This window comes from Leptosomus discolor, chromosome 8, assembly GCF_034619465.1.
Source record: "Leptosomus discolor isolate bLepDis1 chromosome 8, bLepDis1.hap2, whole genome shotgun sequence".
Classification (NCBI taxonomy): domain Eukaryota; kingdom Metazoa; phylum Chordata; class Aves; order Leptosomiformes; family Leptosomidae; genus Leptosomus; species Leptosomus discolor.
The window spans coordinates 42,309,398-42,326,701 of record NC_141398.1 but is presented as its reverse complement, the minus strand read 5'-3'; the positions used below and the strand labels follow the sequence as shown (position 1 = coordinate 42,326,701).

General features: G+C 39.3%; 1 protein-coding gene across 6 annotated transcripts in view; it reads right to left on the bottom strand.

The window, feature by feature from the left end:
* LOC104346974 (dipeptidase 2) overlaps positions 1-6,417 on the bottom strand; it is a 42,260-nt gene extending 35,843 nt beyond the window's left edge. For all 6 annotated transcript variants that reach the window (XR_015183741.1, XR_015183740.1, XR_015183742.1 and 3 more), the window contains exons 1-2: positions 6,153-6,417; positions 4,369-4,469 (exon numbers count right to left, since the gene is read on the bottom strand). The gene's annotated coding sequence lies outside the window, so the exon portion shown is untranslated. The remainder of the gene's footprint in view (positions 1-4,368; positions 4,470-6,152) is intronic.
* Positions 6,418-17,304: the final 10,887 nt, after the last annotated feature.

Below are 17,304 nucleotides of genomic sequence, written 5' to 3'. Positions count from 1 at the left end.
AATCAGCTGCTTCTGAGCAAAATGTATTGTTAAAACACACAGCACATCAGAGCACAAAAGTTTGTTTCACAAAAGGAAAAGGTTTTTACATATTCCTAGTCTGCAGAGGTAAAACGAATAGCAAATATGCAAGATACAATAAAATTACAAGGCAATTCACCTTGCCTGCATATTTTGCTTCTCTTGTCTTTAAGCAAATTTTCTAAAGCACCAGGGTGTGCTTAGACATAAATCCAGGAAATGGTTTCCTGATAGAAAGCCATGTATTCATCAATAAAGTCACAAATATCTCAAGGGAGATCTATAGATGGAAGCAAATCCAAGTCATACTAAGCAAATTAGCTATTGACGGTAGCCTGTTCTAACCACATTTCTCTCTTCCTCTTACTAGAACATTTTGATTATAAAAATCAAAGCCAAACTAAGAGTAGGCCTGTAACCAGGACGTTGAAAAGCAGCACAGCGAAAATCATGCTATTAAGATTTTTTTATTTCCAGCCTATATATTAAACCATTTTCCTGTCACCTGCAATATGCAGAGTAGAAATCAAAGGAAAAGTTAACTGGCTTATTTGCCCTGCCTATACCTGATCAAGTGTAAATACATTTGTAAAGGACTTGTGTTTAATAAGCCAGTGTAAGTTTAATTAAGCTGTGCGATTAAGATGTTTTAAAACAAAAATTAATCCATTTGCATGTATTTTATCACTAAATCAAACCAATGTAAAAGCTTAAAAAAAAAAAAGGCCAAGAAATTACCTCTAAACTTGGGTTTAGAAAGGTGTAAACTGCTATTCTAAAAATATCCTTTAACTTTGACAAAAATTCCTAGGGTTCTTTTGAGAAACTGGCTCAGGATTTTTCTGCTTCACAAGATTTGGGAATGCATTAAGTTTTGGGACCATCTGTCACGAAGTACTTTTGAAGAGTGTGAACATACAAGCTTACACAAAAGGTGCATGGATGGAGAAGCAGGTTTAAAATCAGCCCTGAAGCAGTCTCAGGAAGAGTCTCTAGGACAGCTGAATAAACACAGTAGCATGCAGACACAAATGAAGATCCAATATAATATGACACCAGGGGAGCTGTGGCACTAACTAAAGAAAATCAGATAACCCTCATTACCCCTTAATGTTTCCTACAAGAAAAACATGATTTAAAGAACTGCAGAGAGAGTATTTGTGAAGTACTGTGGTCTAACACCATATAGAGGAAAGCACTCTAGAAATAGATTTGTCCTTCAAGGATGCTTAACAGTCTCTGTTCTCATTCATTAACAATCATAACAGAAGTGATCCACTCTAAGTTTCTCATGTGTACAAAACTTGGGAGTTTTTGGATATGTCCTCAGGGCAATATGGGAATCAATTTACATTGTAAGTCTACACAGCTGCGTTTTCTCATGGGAATGGTTTCCTGGAGGCCCAACTACCTCCCCTGGGGTCAGAGTAAGGACCAGACCTTCCAAGACTGGGATGATACTCTCAGAGTGTCCTTCACCAGGGCACAGTTGACTCCCTGGCAACACTTTAATTTGTCCAAGATTCGTACCATAGCTGACAGAAGAAGCCTTTATTCTTCTCCTGTTTGTACCACAACCAAGGGAACCTTCTGTGTTCTTCCCACATTTACTAATTAGAAGTGAGATTTTTCTGCTTTTACAAGTTGACCTCTGTTATTACTTTCACTAGAGAAAATGGAATATTTATAGATTATGTATTTGGGAAAAAATGAGGCAAGTCACAGATACACGGACTTACACATTGTATCTAGGTACAGCGAAATCCATGTTCAAAATATGAGCCCTGATACGCTACAATGATGTTGTGTTTGATTTCCTTCTCTTGTTTTCAGTAAAACCCATTTATGGAAGAGGGCACACGCAAAAAAGAAAAGATAAATGGAATCCTACATGCATTTAAAACTGCAGCAGTTTGCTTACAGTTGATTTATTTCAATTAATCTCATGTAGAAAATAGGAAAGTACTATGCAGGTTTACTTTTACTATATAAAGTAAACCAGGGCAAACAACCTGCTGCTTCTCTTGCCAAGCTCCTCTCTCCCAGCCCTGGGGTACGTGAAGCAAAGCGCACCATTAGCCCCATGAGACAAACACAGAAGCAGTCTCACGATGCTGCTCCAGGAACTGGAATACAGCTCCAGTTCTGAGTTAGGCACTGCAGCTGGGTCTCCCACAGACAAAAAGCCTATCCCAAAGAAATATGTGTTACACTGCAAGGGACAAGGAGCATGAAGAGAAAACTTTTTCTTACTTTCAGCTCCACTCCAGCTACACAAAACATCACAGACTTGCAACATACAGACACACAGTGTGGAAGAGATAAGGAGGGAGGTGCAAAATGCAGCTGTATCTCTTCTTCCACATTACACTTCAGAGCCAAAATGTCTCTTTCCATGTCTACCTTTGCTTCTCTCACTGAAAGCATAACTGCTTTTCATGCCTGCCGTACCTCTGCAAACAGGATAGGCACAGCAATTTTGGGGCATCAAGCTTAGAAGAGCCATCAGCCCACAGACCAAAATAAACAATGACAGTGCCTGGAGAGCTGCAATAGGCACAGAGTGAGTATTTGCAGACACATGCTACAGAAGCAAAGCTTTACACTGGTTAGCTTCTAGCAACAGTTTAGATTCTCTAAGGTCTTCATGAACCACTAGGAAGTTACTACCAATAAAATCTGAATGCTGAGAAAGCGTACATTACACTGACTGTTCCCACATCAGGGAGGAGAGCGCTATAATGAATCAGGATGGCTATATCTGCCATATGAGGATGTGACAAAGGGAGTTTGCTCTTTTAAAATAGATACATTTTAATGGAAAATTTCACAGTAAAAAAGGAAAAATTTTCTGCATGCTTCTGTCATTTACCATCTTCGGAAGTATGGGTAAGCTGCCTGGCCCCTCTTCTCCTTTCCAGCAGGCAGGCCAGACCTCAGTGCATAAGGTTCAGTAAACAGCTGCTATTTAAGTGCAGCAAATCTCAGTTAGGAATGCCATTCCTTTCATCCCACTTGAAGTCCTTATTTTCCATCTTATTCTTTATTAAACAGTTCATGACAGCCATTACATTAATACTTGAGTTTGTTGAATTATTGTGCCAAATCAAATATATAAAGTGCAACAAACTAGAGCTCACAGCTCAAGATGGTAACGTATCCTGAAAAATGAAGATTCATCTCCCCCACAGTCCAGTTATGCTGAGATCTCATGTAATTAATCCTAGCGTAGCTCTGAATTAACTACCTCAGATCATGGCATCAGCTGAGTTGCAACAGCACAGACAACACAAGGTGACGAGGACCCTAGGTAAAAGCTTGCTTGCACACATCATACTATGAAGTATGTTTTCAAGAAAAGATACAGATCCCTTTGAATTCACCTGTTCATCAAGACAGTCTTTCAAATCTTTCTCAATTTTTGCTTGAAATTGCTTCCACCACCACCAGCAGCCCTGAATTGTGATAAGTTTATCTGTTCCTCTGCATAGAAACCTCCTTAGTGCTGTATTACAATTTATAATTCCCAACTTGCTATTCCTTCCCTGCCTGTGCAATGGTGCAGTGAAGTGCCACCAAGGAATGAGAAAACATGGTGCTGTGAAACTTTGCTTAAAACAGGAATAAAAGGAAATAAATACAGTAATGCTTGGAAGGCATTTCAGGATGACTAGGGAAGAGAAAGAAACAAGCAGGATAGCTTGTTCCAAGCTTCCTGGGAAAGAGGAACCCACTAAGGACAATTACAGTACTTCCATATATAAAGTCACTTTTCACTTTCAGCCTTGAATTTAAGTGCATCCTTGGATATTTCATATGCTATCCACTGTGCATGCAGACTGCAAGTTTTTCAGATGCAATATAACCTCAGTTGACAAGACTTCCTCAACCGAAGTGTAGGAGATTCATTGCTTTCTCCTTTAAAACAATTCCATAACAGATAAAATCGATGTTTTAACTCCAGAAAGATTCTTCATAACTTCCCTTAAGAAAAGGGCAACTACTGAATCTCTTTCTTATTAGGTTCCCATCCTTTACTTCAACGTGGTTTTTTCCCATCCACAGTTTTTAAGACTTTCTGACAAATTCAAATTGCTGCATCCAGTAATTTTGAAGTAAATAAGAGCTCTGCTAATGCTGCGCATTTTTTATCTAATTGCTAATGACGAGGAATATTTTCTCAGAAAACCTAAGTTACTGAAATTCTTTTAACTTCAAGACAGATACGCTTTATGACATAATTTCCTAAAGACAGAACAAACCAGAACAGCCTGACAAGTACTTCTTTAGCACTGTAGCAGACCACATATTATCAGGCAAAACTGTGTCCAGCCGAAGAGTGCTGACCTCAGTGAAAGGGCTGGACAGGAGTGTTTGATGCAGGGAGTCAGCTGGCTTCTTTGTTAACGCGCAGTCTCCTCTCTCTGAGATCTGGCGATACCACTTTCCTGGAATGCAAACCAGAACCCCTTGAATAGCACACACAGACTTGAGAAAACAACTACTCACCACTTCCCCTCTGCAAATGTACTCCCTACCATACGGGCCACAGCAGTTTCAAATCTATAGACAGAAGATTATATGAAAAGAATGCTTTTCCTCCCAGTCACTGCATTTTGGCCCCGTGTCCCATGGTCCTGTCTAACATGTGCCCTTCTCCATGCCAGGGTCAGTGCAAGCTATGTCCCCTCCTGCCCCTACTCCTGACAGACTCATTCATTTTGGCAGGGACTTGCCCAGTTCCAAAATATTTATAATTTTCTGTAAATGTTTGGATACTGCTTTCAAAAAACAATGCGACAATATAGTGAGAGAAACGGACAAAGGCCACAAGGACAAGCATTACTGAGCATTAACAACTGAGTTTTGCCATAATGGATGCAGCCTGTGGAAATACTGCTCTCACAGGAGGTACTGAACTTTGCTTCAGCAAAAGAAAGTCTATCTGAATACTTGTGCTACAGTGGAGTTTACTAGACTCTCCCTCAGCTATGTTAAGCAGCATACTCAAGTAAGAACACTCAGCAGAGATGGCTGTGAACAGTTCTAAAAAGACAACATTTTCAAACACATCATGGACTTTTACTTTTTGTCTTGTGTGTGTGTGTGTGGTGTCCACATTTTTCCAGTCTAAAAGAGAACACTTTGTTTTCTTCCAGTCATGGCATGCAAATGAAAGATTTTGATGTACCACAGTGAAAAAAATCCTTGTATCTCTAATCTAGAAAACAGTTGTTTGTGGCAGCTCAGCATGCAAAAAGTTAAAAAGGAAAGGGCAAAAAATTGCACAAGCATCATGATTCTGGTAAGCTGGCATCAAAAGCCAATTTGTTTCTGCAGGCATTTCTTTGGTGTCAAATTCCTCAAACCAAAACATAGATCAGATCTGCAACCTGTATCTCTAGAACTCTGTCAGATCCTGACAAAACCACTCTAAAGGGAACACTAGGATTTTATAGTTTATTACATACTCTGTGGCATTGTACAGTATAACTGCTATTCCAGAAATCCACGTAAATTTGTCAGTTCAAATATACTTAATGAGAAAGTAGCAAGCCTTGTTCATGCAATAACACTGTTCTGATGAAAATGCTACACGCTTTATATTTTGGTCTGAATATTTACTATTTTTCCATCGATGGGAAGTCCATAGCGATTTTCATGAAGATTTTTAAGAAGTGTACCGACATGTTCTTCAAGTGGTTTGACTACTAACAGAAATTATACTTATCTATACATCACCAAATCTCCATTCTGTGTATTTGTACAAAAATGCTATTCTTGGTAGCTACAAGAATTTCCTGTAGATTTGCTACATAAGAGTTCCTTCCAGGTTTCATGCAAAATATTCTTTATACTTTGACAATGAGCCTCATTTGCCTTTGAAACTGTTTAGGTAAAAGGAGACACATAAGTATATCATTCAGAAATCAGTTCCTCAAAACTGAAGGAGTGTTGCAAGCACTACACAAATTAAGAACATGGTATATTAGGCACGCCTATTTAAACAACACTTAAAATACAAAACCCACACAGCTTTTTTCCATGCTGACTAAGCAGAGATGAAAAGTGGAAGTTGACATGATATTTATAGCTTTTTGTTTATCTAAAGGCTCCTTAGAGCAGGTTACCTTCTTAGGAAAATGCAGCGGAGTCAAAATCCACATTCCACTGTGTCGGATGCAACAGCTAAAGCTTGGCGCCAGGTCCTCCTGGCACCAGAGCAGCAACCAAGAAACTCTTCTGTTTCTTTAGCTCACATGTCACAGGCTTCCCATTCAACAGGCGTTTGGAGATTGCCCCTTTCAGAGCTACAAGGTCTGGGAGATTGCGGCTCGGCTGCCACACGCCCGGGTACCCACAGCCTTGTGCTGCGCCGTGTTCAAAGCCCGGCATTTCCTCCCTCTGGCGGCAGGCCGTGTGTGCAGCCCATCACGCGTCTGCTCACTGGCATATGGCGTGTCCAACACGGCTCTGTTTATGTTGTTTGGAAAGAGGTGCCCCTCATCACAGAATAACTTAAGTTGAACAGGATTTCTGGTGGGATGGCATCTCGTCCAGCCACTTGATCCCAGCTGAGGCAACTTCAAAGTCAGATCAGGTTGCTCAGGCCCTCATCCAGTGGAAGTTTTGATGTCTTCAAGGAAGAAGATTATACAACCTTTCCAGGCCCCTGCTCCAGTGCTTGCTTATTCATATTGTGATTTTTTTCCCCTCCCCTTATACTCAACTGGAATTTCTCTTGCTGCAGTCTGTGACAGGGCATCGTACTTTTGTTTATGATTCCATTGTAGGGAAGTAACCAAGTCTCGCAACCGCAAGTCTCACAGAGCTGTTGCACACATCATGTCTTAACTGGAACATACCTCAGTCATCAATCCTCTAGTTCCTAGTAACTGTAAAATTTAAACAGAAAATCCCACATCACTTAGAATTCTGCTACACATTCCCAGTTTGTTGAACTTCCCTTTTAAGGATTTAACATCCACTCAAGTGTACTAAACAACCCTAAACACCACAAGTTTAGTACTAAGAGAAAAAAGAAATATTTTCTTTAGAAAATATTCTATGATACTCTCTACCTAATCTTATGCCTCTGACAGGAAACTATCTCCCAAATTTAATTTAAAGCAGCTCGTATGTCTGAGATAGATTAAATCAATATTCTAAAAGAGGCTCGGATTCATTTTCCCACTTGTGGTCTAGTTCTAGCTCATGTTTCCTCGTTAATTTTCAACTTTTCAAATTCTCCTCCCTTTCTTCCAGAATAAGCATATATCACATAACTATCATCGCTTGCAATTTATTTTTCCTATTTTGTCAATCTTCTCTCCTTGCAAACTCAAGTTTAACCTCTGATCTGATTTCTACCTAAAACTCTTATGTTTCCATGTGCCTCCAGGAAAACTAAGCTCACCAACTGCTTGTTCAAGAACAATTTTTGCTAGGCCACTAAGCTCCTGCTTGGGCTTTTAACAGCTCACCTCTTTGCAGATGCAGAATGTAACTGATTCTTAAAGTTGCTAAAAGCCAAATTCTTCCTTTGGCTCACACTCGGGTTTTCTTCTGTCTTTTTATTTCAATAGCCCTGGATGAGCTGTAGCAGCTGTTTGTGTATAATAATTCTTATAACATGGCATTTGTGATGTATGTCCTTCCTGCAGAGTCCATCTGGCAGGACTGTTCTCTTAATAAATATCCTGAGCGCTATCTTCATTGTCCAGAATGTTGTTACACAGCTGTCTCTCCCTGATAATGGCTAGCCCTATGTTTATATCATATTCTATTCACCTCAGACATATTTTGGGGCAAGCTGAGAAGCTATAAAATAGCTAAAGCACTTACACTCATACCAGCTGCTGTCAGGACACCGAGGGATAACTTCATGTGTTATAACTGTTTTTCACGCTAGGAAGGCTTGTTCCAGCCACAGAGCAGCTTCACTAATTTCAATGCTTACACATCCAAAGCAGCAATGTTTTTACTACCAGCACAGATTAAACTGTAGATTACTACAGCTGGGAAGTAGGGCTTTGCGAATGCAGGGGCCTACTGTGGCAGTCATTTTTAACTGCAGTTTTGTTTCTTCATAAAATCCATATACTCTATCAGCTTGTGGCATCATCTACCCCCCATAATAGCTCTCCAGCATTTGGCATGGATGTAGTTTTGGGGGGGAATCAGTTTTAGAGCCACATTAACATAGTATTATAAATGCTACTTATCAAGTACCCAAACTCGGTATCTTACTTCCATGTAAATATTGCAATCTCAAGGCTGTCAGTTTGGCATTTCTTGAGCACAGCTATCAGTATTTTAATTAGAAACTGTTAAAACATGTTAGGAAGAAGAAATCCCATGTGTCAAGATTTCTGTTTGCATAAAAAGAGCAATACAGACAGTCTTAACTATTGTAAATTAAACTCCATCTGTTTCATCTACAGATCTCAGTATTAGTTTCAGGTCCTAAAATTGAGTAAGTTCACACTTGGAAGGAGTGGTGATAGGAGGTTCATTGGTTGTTTTAGTGTGGTTAAATCAGCGCAGTTGCAGCACAACTCTCAGAAAAGACCTTGCAAGAAATATTAATCTCAGTTTGGGAAATCAAAGAGGGTACGAACCAAGTCAGTAAAAAACTACTTTTCCCCATGTTATTGTCTTGCCGGTGGCTGAAGCTGCCAGAGTTTCACGACCCTAGTTTGACCAGCATCGATGAAAACAGTTCAGATAAGCCTGATACTCTCAGGATATGTACGTATAGAACTACAACAGTTGACATCTACCAGATGTCAAAAGAAACAAGAAGGAGTACAGAGATGAATGTTACTCTTCACAGATGCCGGTTTTATTTTCTCATGTTCTGGACAGAGAAAAGGCTTCATGAAGCACATCAAGGTGTCGCAAAAGCTTTGTAGTCACTAGGAAGGAAGCTATAGCTGAATGTTCCCTACAGTTGAAAGCAAATAGTGCCATAGCGAAAGCAGATGCCTTATCGGATGAACAAAAATCTATACTACACTGACACCCATCAATGACTCTTGTCAACAACTATTTATACAGATACCAAAGCTGTTGTGGGTTCTTCTGGCTCAATACTCTACTTCCACAGAATTGGGAAGAAAGATGAATGAAGCAGCTGCAGAAAAAAAAGTTGCAATAAACTTATCTATTCATTTAAATTACTCTTATTTTAAAACATTAGTAATATTTACACAAGTGATAATGCCCAAATAGTGAAGGAAACAAAACAAAGTGTCTGGTTTCCCTGATTTCTGTTTGTTTAGCTATATATCTGTTCTACAAAAGGTGTTAGGTATCGAGTTTAATTCTTTCGATTTAAGAAAGTTCTTGCCACGAGGTGGCAGGATCTTCCCCGTTAAAATCATACCTCATCTGTGATCTGAAGACAGATTGCTAATTGTCAGGACTAGAGACCATTTCTGTGAATCAGGGTGCAAGCTAGCTTGCTTCAGATGAGTGGGGTTTTTGTTTGTTGGGGTTTTTGTTTGTTTGGTGTGTCATGTGTCATCCCACCCCCCCAAGAAAATAAAGATCTTTTCAAAAAGCAATAGAAGAGATCACAAAAGCCTTGCAGATAGCAGAAGTTGTTGCCTACTCAGTTTGGGAATTGTAACTAAAAAAGGCTTCCAGAAACTGTTTTTTTTTAAAAAAGTACTTACAAAAATTGTTTTCCCACTCTGGTTTGATTCGTATATAAGAACTTTTTCCTGTCTAAAAGAAGAATTCTCAAAGCCCTTTTTCTGCCACTTCCTACTCCAACTTTTCAGCAAAAGCAAAACCATTCATATCTGTTTAAAGTAGCAGCTGCCCTTGTGACATTAGGCACAGCCATGCAGGGCAGCAGGCTCCACTGAATGTCATGTTTCCCACTCAGCACAGGTTTCTGAGAAGAGACAGTCTGTTTGGTATCAATAAGAAAATCCAATTTAGAACAAGTCTATTTGGTCAGCTCCATTTCTGCCACCTGAGTTGGTTTTTTCCTTTGAGTTTCAAAGAATTTTCTTTGAGTTTTTGAGGATGCATAAAAGTCATCATCATTGTCTCTGATCTGCAGATGATGTCAAGGTCCAGAGGAAGCCATGAAGTTCATCGGGGGCTGGAGCACCTCCCCTATGAGCACAGGCTGAGAGAGCTGGGGTGGTTCAGCCTGGAGAAGGCTCCAGGGAGACCCTATAGCAGCCTTCCAGTGCTTGAAGGGGGCCTGCAGGAAAGGTTGGGAGGGACCCTTTATCAGGGAGTGTAGTGACAGGATGAGGGGTAACAGTTTCAAACTGAAAGAGGGGAGATTTAGATTAGACAGTAATAAGTTCTTCTCTGTGAGGGTGGTGAGGCAGTGGCACAGGTTGCCCTGAGAAGCTGTGGCTGCCCCCTCCCTGGCAGTGTTCAAGGCCAGGCTGGTCGTGGCTTTGAGTGACCTGGTCCAGCGGAAGGTGTCCCTGCCCATGGCAGGGGGGTTAGAACAAGATGATCTTCAAGGTCCCTTCCAACCCAAACCCTTCTGTGGTTCTATGAAAATTACTTATTCAAGCCTGTCGAAGGCTTTCAGAGAAATTATTACATCAAATCTAAAAAAAAAAAAAAAAATCTAAAATTTGCTGCAAGTATTTTAATTTAGGTGCCTCAGAATCTGCTACAAAGCACATGCGTGTGCTCTTAAACATCCAGATCTGTGGGCAAGTAAGAGACCCTATACATAATATTTGGTGTTTGGTTTTGTTTTTTTTTTTTTTTACAGAAGTGTTAAGAGACTTCCTAGTATCTTTGCCTTGGGATATCTTTGTTAGATCAGAAAATTTACCAACTTAAGATCCATTGTTTCTGAGGTACTTTATCATCTATACAACATGTTGTGATACTTCATAACAGGTCTCTTTGAGGAATCTGGCAGTAACCTCAATAAGGTTGTAGACAGAAAATTGCTGTAGTTCTACTGGAAAGAGATCCCTTGCAGCTATGAAAATCACCATGGAAAGTTTTTGCTAAGATGATATTAAAGCACAGTATGTACACTCATATCTCTCCTTTTGTAATAAGCAACATTTTGTGATAGTCTTGAGAGACTGAGTAAAAGGGCCATTTGCACAGCAAGAGACCAGGACTTACTCAGAAGAACTATTGCAGAATTTTGTGATGCTCCAGAGCTGGCCAGTTGACAGTGTATCTTGTTACAGAAAGGGGAGTTTTAGGAGATGAACAGGGCAAGCAATCTTACCCAACCAGCTAGGTAAAGTCAAGTTTATATACACAGAGGAAAAACAGGTTTCTGAACCAGCTTTAAACTAGGTTATCATCATGAGAAGCTAACTAAGTGTTCTCATGCTGTCATAGAAAGATATGTTTTTCAATTTGGGGTGGAGCAAATTCATGAACTCTAGTGAAGTTGTAATATCTTCTCACCTTTCTTTATCTAAACACCAGTAAGTCTGGTATTTAACAAGGGGAGCAGCACCTTTCCAGGGTCATGTTCTGCTTCTAACTTTCACAACATAAGTACAACTCCTCAGACTCTGCACTGGGATTTGATTACCCTCTGCACAGGGTCATGTATGTGTTTACAAATGTATCACATATGAGCCAAACAAAGACATCTTGTTCTTCTGTGCAACACCAAAATGTAGAGGCCACTTGCATCACTTTAACACTCAGTTCACAGAAGTGCTGTGCACAAAGCCACAGGAACACACAGGAAGAGATACATTGTCTCAAATCTGATGACACAAACCAGGACATGTTCCTTATTCTCTACAGAGTAAGCACCAAGTATCAACAAGCATCCTGTTTTAAGGTTTATTATGGTTTTGACATCTTCTTGATATAGTTTTATATATACCTGCCAAACTGTATGTGCAGAAAATCTTCTTCCTGTAGCTTTATTCCAACATAATTTCTATTAGAGCCAAGATAATAATTTGTTGCTCAGTTGGTTGGCCGTAAATGACTAACAAACTTTGTTAAACAACTCTACCTGCCTTATCAAAAATTAAACTGCAGAAGAAAGTCTGCAAACAAAGTGTGGATACAATGCTTTCGGCTGTTCAAATGGAGCTAATTTTGCCTTGCCTAGAATTTATAATAAAATAAAAGTAATTTGTAGGGTATTTATAATCAGCAATAGCTGCCATGCATCTACCTGTCCAATAAGAAAGACATGAGTCATTCAAAGGATTTATCCCCACACTAAGGAGCATCTAAACTGCTGTGTGTTTAACTAGACTTGCCTCATCATGCCTGTGATGGAGCCAGTTTAGGAGAGACAGGGAAGTCACCAGTTCTTATTTACTTAACTACTTCAAAAGAGGCTGCCAAAGTGCCTAGAGCAAAGTCAATGACATCACACACTTCAGTTTAGAGACACCAATATTTCTACACTGCTGCTTTCATTCATATGTGCAGCCATGATACCTACTACACAGAGAAAAGTCACTGTCTGAATTTTGAATTCTTACAGTTTTCAAGTTGCCATTGCTTCAAGAGTAGAGCTGATGGGAATGTTGACCAGAGCATCCAGCTAAAGCTGAAAGCCTTTCACTGAAGTACTTATTTCTTAACGGTCTAATTCACCAGCATGGCAAAAGTTATCTGTGGGTATTTTGAGCATATTCTCGAGTAATTTGAAATTACTGTTACTGATTCTTTACTAAAAGGGAAAAGTTTCACTGAAAGGTTTATGACTAACAAATCAAAGATAGCTGAACAGTTCAACTTCAGTCTTCCGAGTCAGTTATTCAGCTTGGATATATTTCTACCAGTAGGACTGAGCTGTACCTGACTTTGAAGAGAGTTGCTGGAGTTCACAGACAAATGTACTCAAGAGTTCCCATTACGTTAACCTAGATAATGTCAAAGAAAGACAACAAGAGAGTCAGATCTTGTATTACTGGGTTATACACTATCAGAGTTGAAAGACTTCAAACAGGTTAAGTTAAAACAGATTTTGACAAATTACCCTTTATATTACCTAAAGCTCCTGCAATGTAGAGAGAAGAAATAAAAGGTTATTTATGTTACTCAGCAATAGTTTTGAATTGCATGTTGTTATATGCAAACAATCACGAAGCTTAGCTGAAAACACTCTCCCATATAACTTTACATATTATCTAATCACAAAAGACTGAATCAGCTTATGCATATTGCAGCCTTCCCTGATCTAAGTATATACTGCATACTAAATCTAAAACCTATACTATAAATCAATGCACATTTCACATGACTTACTTTCTATTCCTAGTGAAGAAGGTAAATTAGAATAAGCTGAACATAGCAGGAAGCTAAACTGTAAAAAAGCATTTTGAACACCAAACATTCAAGTCACAGAAGTCAGGGAGGAAAAGACATTTTTTGTTTGTTTGTTTGTTTGTTTTTTCCCCCAGAAATAGTTCCAATCCACTCTTCAGAAATTAGTGATTTTTTTTAAATATGGCAGATAAGCTATTTTAGCAGAGCATGAGATGCACAAGGGTTATCGAGAACCTTAAGCCTTTTACCAGAATGTATATTTAAGTTTCCTTCTTTAAGTAGGTTCTGGCATTGAGAAAGAAAGACTTTATCTTAGCATATAATAAGAAATAACACCTCAAGAGATAAAAGAGCTTGGCAAAGAGATTATCACTAGCTATTTTAGTAACTATATGGCAGACTGCTCAAAGGAAGATTGGATTCTGCACCCTTGATCTGCATCAGGTTGAATGTGATCTGTTTATTACTTCTTTATTCTTCTTTATTGCCAACATTATTTTCTACCTTGGAGACTGACTTTACAAGTCATTATAAAACAGCTCTTCAAGGATGAGAAAGGCAAATCTCTGATTTGTTTTAAGAGCGTGTCTGTAGAAAGCTTCAAAAAGACAACTGTTTGAACATGAGCCACATAAGTCTGTGATGACAAATTATGTACACACTGACCTAGTAATTCTTTAGAAATTGTTCAGGTGGATTTTTTTCTTAATTCTATCTGTTCCATAAGCTTCTGAATAACTACCTTCTTTTTTTCTCATACATCCAAGAATTTTCTGTAACATTGGATTTGTCTCTTCACCACTACAGGTAACTATTTTCAAACAGCCTACATTATTCAGGAAATTAGTTGCTTTTTCTTCTGAAATACACTGTCATGCACTCAGTGATTGCATATAAGCAAGTTGGGCAGTGAGCATGCAGACTACATATTCAGTCCTGTGGTCTGAATCTCCTATAAGGCCTCCAAAGAGACTTTTAGAAATATTTCTTATTTTAATGACATTCCCTCAGGGAACAATGACTGAGTCCTTAGCATAATGTATGTGCTAAGATACCCGCAAAACAGATGAACTACCCACAGGTCATGTCTAGTGAATAATCTAAAGAAGTTACAATATAGAGAAAACAACTTGGCAGTATCTTCACTCAGGTACTGAGCAAAACAAAGTAGTTTCTCTGAAAAACAGAGACTTCCTTAAATTTATGTAAAGGTAAACTGATGGTATACTGCAGCTCCCCCAATCCATTACAATGGATGAGGGAAAGCTGGAATTTGCAAGAGCTGACACTCCTGGAAAGGATTATACTCCTGAAAGAAGTGCAGCTATAGCACTGAAGGACTTGAAACCAAAAGGACTTTTCAAAGTACTTTCTACTAAACCAGCCGTTTCTTTGATTAACTGTCAAAAATCAGTTAGAATTTTGTCTAAAATTATTTAACCTGTGCAAATAGATTAACAGACTAACCATTTGAGGGAAGAATATTAACTTCTTTTGATCAACCCTAAGCAAATTTTAGAGCAAAATATAGCACAAAGTTCTGCCAGATCAGAACATTTCCAGAGTTTAGCTTATCAAGTTTTAGGCTATATGTTTGCTCAGAAGTAGTGCAGGCCGATAGAAGCTGATCTGGAGAATGACTGTGGTTACAAGCCACAAGAAGCAGTGACAATTAGACGTCTCAGTTCAGAAGTGCACTTTTGATGCAAATTTGTGTAGATACATTCTTAAGTTCTTACGATCTTCTTGTCCCTGCTGGGGATGGAAAGCACAGAACACTTTTGCTTGGTTTGTCACAAATCCAGTATTTAGCTTATATTTATATTTAAGAATATATTTTGTTTTGCCATTTTTACACAGCTATGTACTCCTTGAGCTCTTACCTCAGCCAACACTTAAGCAATATAAACAAAGCAGATCCACAGAGCCAGCCAATAGCCCACTCAAACAGCTCCATGATTAAGATCAAATAAATTACAAATTAATCAATAAACCTCTTTCTGTTTTAAATCCTGACTGTACCATCTCAATAGCAACATCACAGTGTTCAGAGCAGCTGTGCTAGAAGCTGTCATCAATTAAAATGAAAGTACTCTCTTCTCAGTTATGTTCAATCTAAACCTCTTTCATCAGGAAAGAGTTTTACAGCCTAATAAACTGTTCAGATCAAGTTGAAACTTCAGAAGAGACTTCAGAAGAGACCAAGTGATGGATCTTTGGTAACTGTGACTTTAGTTACCTATATGCAGAGTACCCTTTCAGCCAGCTGTTTGATTAAACCAGCCCCTTCTGTGCTCTGAAGGCTCTCCCTTGCGCACACACACACAGGCTTGTGCCAAATGTGCAACGGTTTATCAAATTCCTGTCCAGCCCTCCAAGATCCACAAGTGAGAGGGAATGGCTCTTTATCATCCAAGGTTCCAGTTTAGTTCACATACTGACATAGCACATTAACAAGTTTCAGACTCCTCATAAAAGATGTTTCTACCTTTTCATATCATACAATGTTTGATATTTTCGTGGCCAGAATGAGATACAGGGGTTCAATTCCAATCCTCCACCCAAGAGACTTAAACCTTACAGCTCACAAAAGTTGAAAGGATTTACTTATTCATTATATTGACTTTTTAACCCTAAAACTCATGAAGCAGAGAAGTCATACTTCAGGACCCATTCTTTCCTCCACAAAGTACCTAGCTCAAACAGTCAATTATCTTTTCTTCTGACCCTGTGATGTTCATACTTGCTGCAGCACTTCATCACAGTTCCTACATGAGCAAGACTACCCCATGCAGCTTCACTTATGGCCTGGTGGATAAGTAACTTGGTGTCTAGGGGATGAAGGTTTCAGTTCCTTTAGGAAGTGGATTTTGTGGGGTTGGAAAGGAATTTAATCTGGGCTCTCATTTTTTAGGCCAGTATGTGTAGAGCAGGCAGCAGGACCTCCTGCCCCTCTTGGCGTCATACTGCAATAGGAATGGACACTGCCCCTTCTCTCACCAGGGCATAACCAAGCTCAGGATCAGAAATGGAGTGCAGAGATTTCAGATCTACCATTGCTTGTTTCCTAGTAGTTGCATCTGGGTAGCTCATTACTCAGCCTAAAGGGCTTTTCAGCCCAAGTCAGCCTTCCAAAGAGCACAGTATACAAAGACAGCTGCTGAACTCAAAGCCACAAACTGGACTTTTGAGGCCAGATGACATTGTTTTCCTTTAAATGGATCTGGATCTGAAATGTAACCCACATTCTCCAGAGAAAGAGAAGTATGACAGTAAGGTTCTTGGTTGCTGTTATGCTTGAGTTCCCTCCTTCCACTCAAAAATCAAAAGGCTTAGAGAGCTGATGCATAGGTATCAAAAAGCTGAACCATGACTATTAAAAAAAAGTTATTTACAACATACCTGATGTTCAGCATAATTAGGAGCTGAAGCACCCATTAGCAATCAGAAATATGGACAAGTTAGTTTGTACCTGCACAGGCTAGAAATGTTACCTTTTAAATACAACCATCTAATGTTTTGGTTTGCCCCCTGCCTTGTTCCTAGGGCTGACATTCTCCCTCTTTTCTCCTTACCGTGGGATTGCCAATTTATACCTAGAGGTCCAGTGCTGTCCTGTCTCAACAATACACCTCTAATGTCTCTAAGTCAGGGACTCAGCATGCAAGTCCAATGCTTTCATTTAGTGCAACATCAACTCAAAGGCAACAGCATCTGGCTTCCAGTTCAGACTTGATCTAGGTGATGTCTGTCAGACTTGTACCTTTCTTTTCCTTCTACAGAGCATATTCAGTTTCCTTTCCATACATCCTCTTACTCATGTTTAAATGTTTGTTGTCTTCATCCAGGAAGCAACAGAGTTTCTAAAGAACAGCAGAATTTGTAGAGCTATGTCATGCAGTTCTACCCACAATGTATTGTTTCTGGTTTGCAGGTGAAACACCACACATTTTAAAGTACCACACACAATGTGGATGTCCCCAGCAAATCAGGCATTATGGGTTCATTTGCTATTTGTGCTCCTGC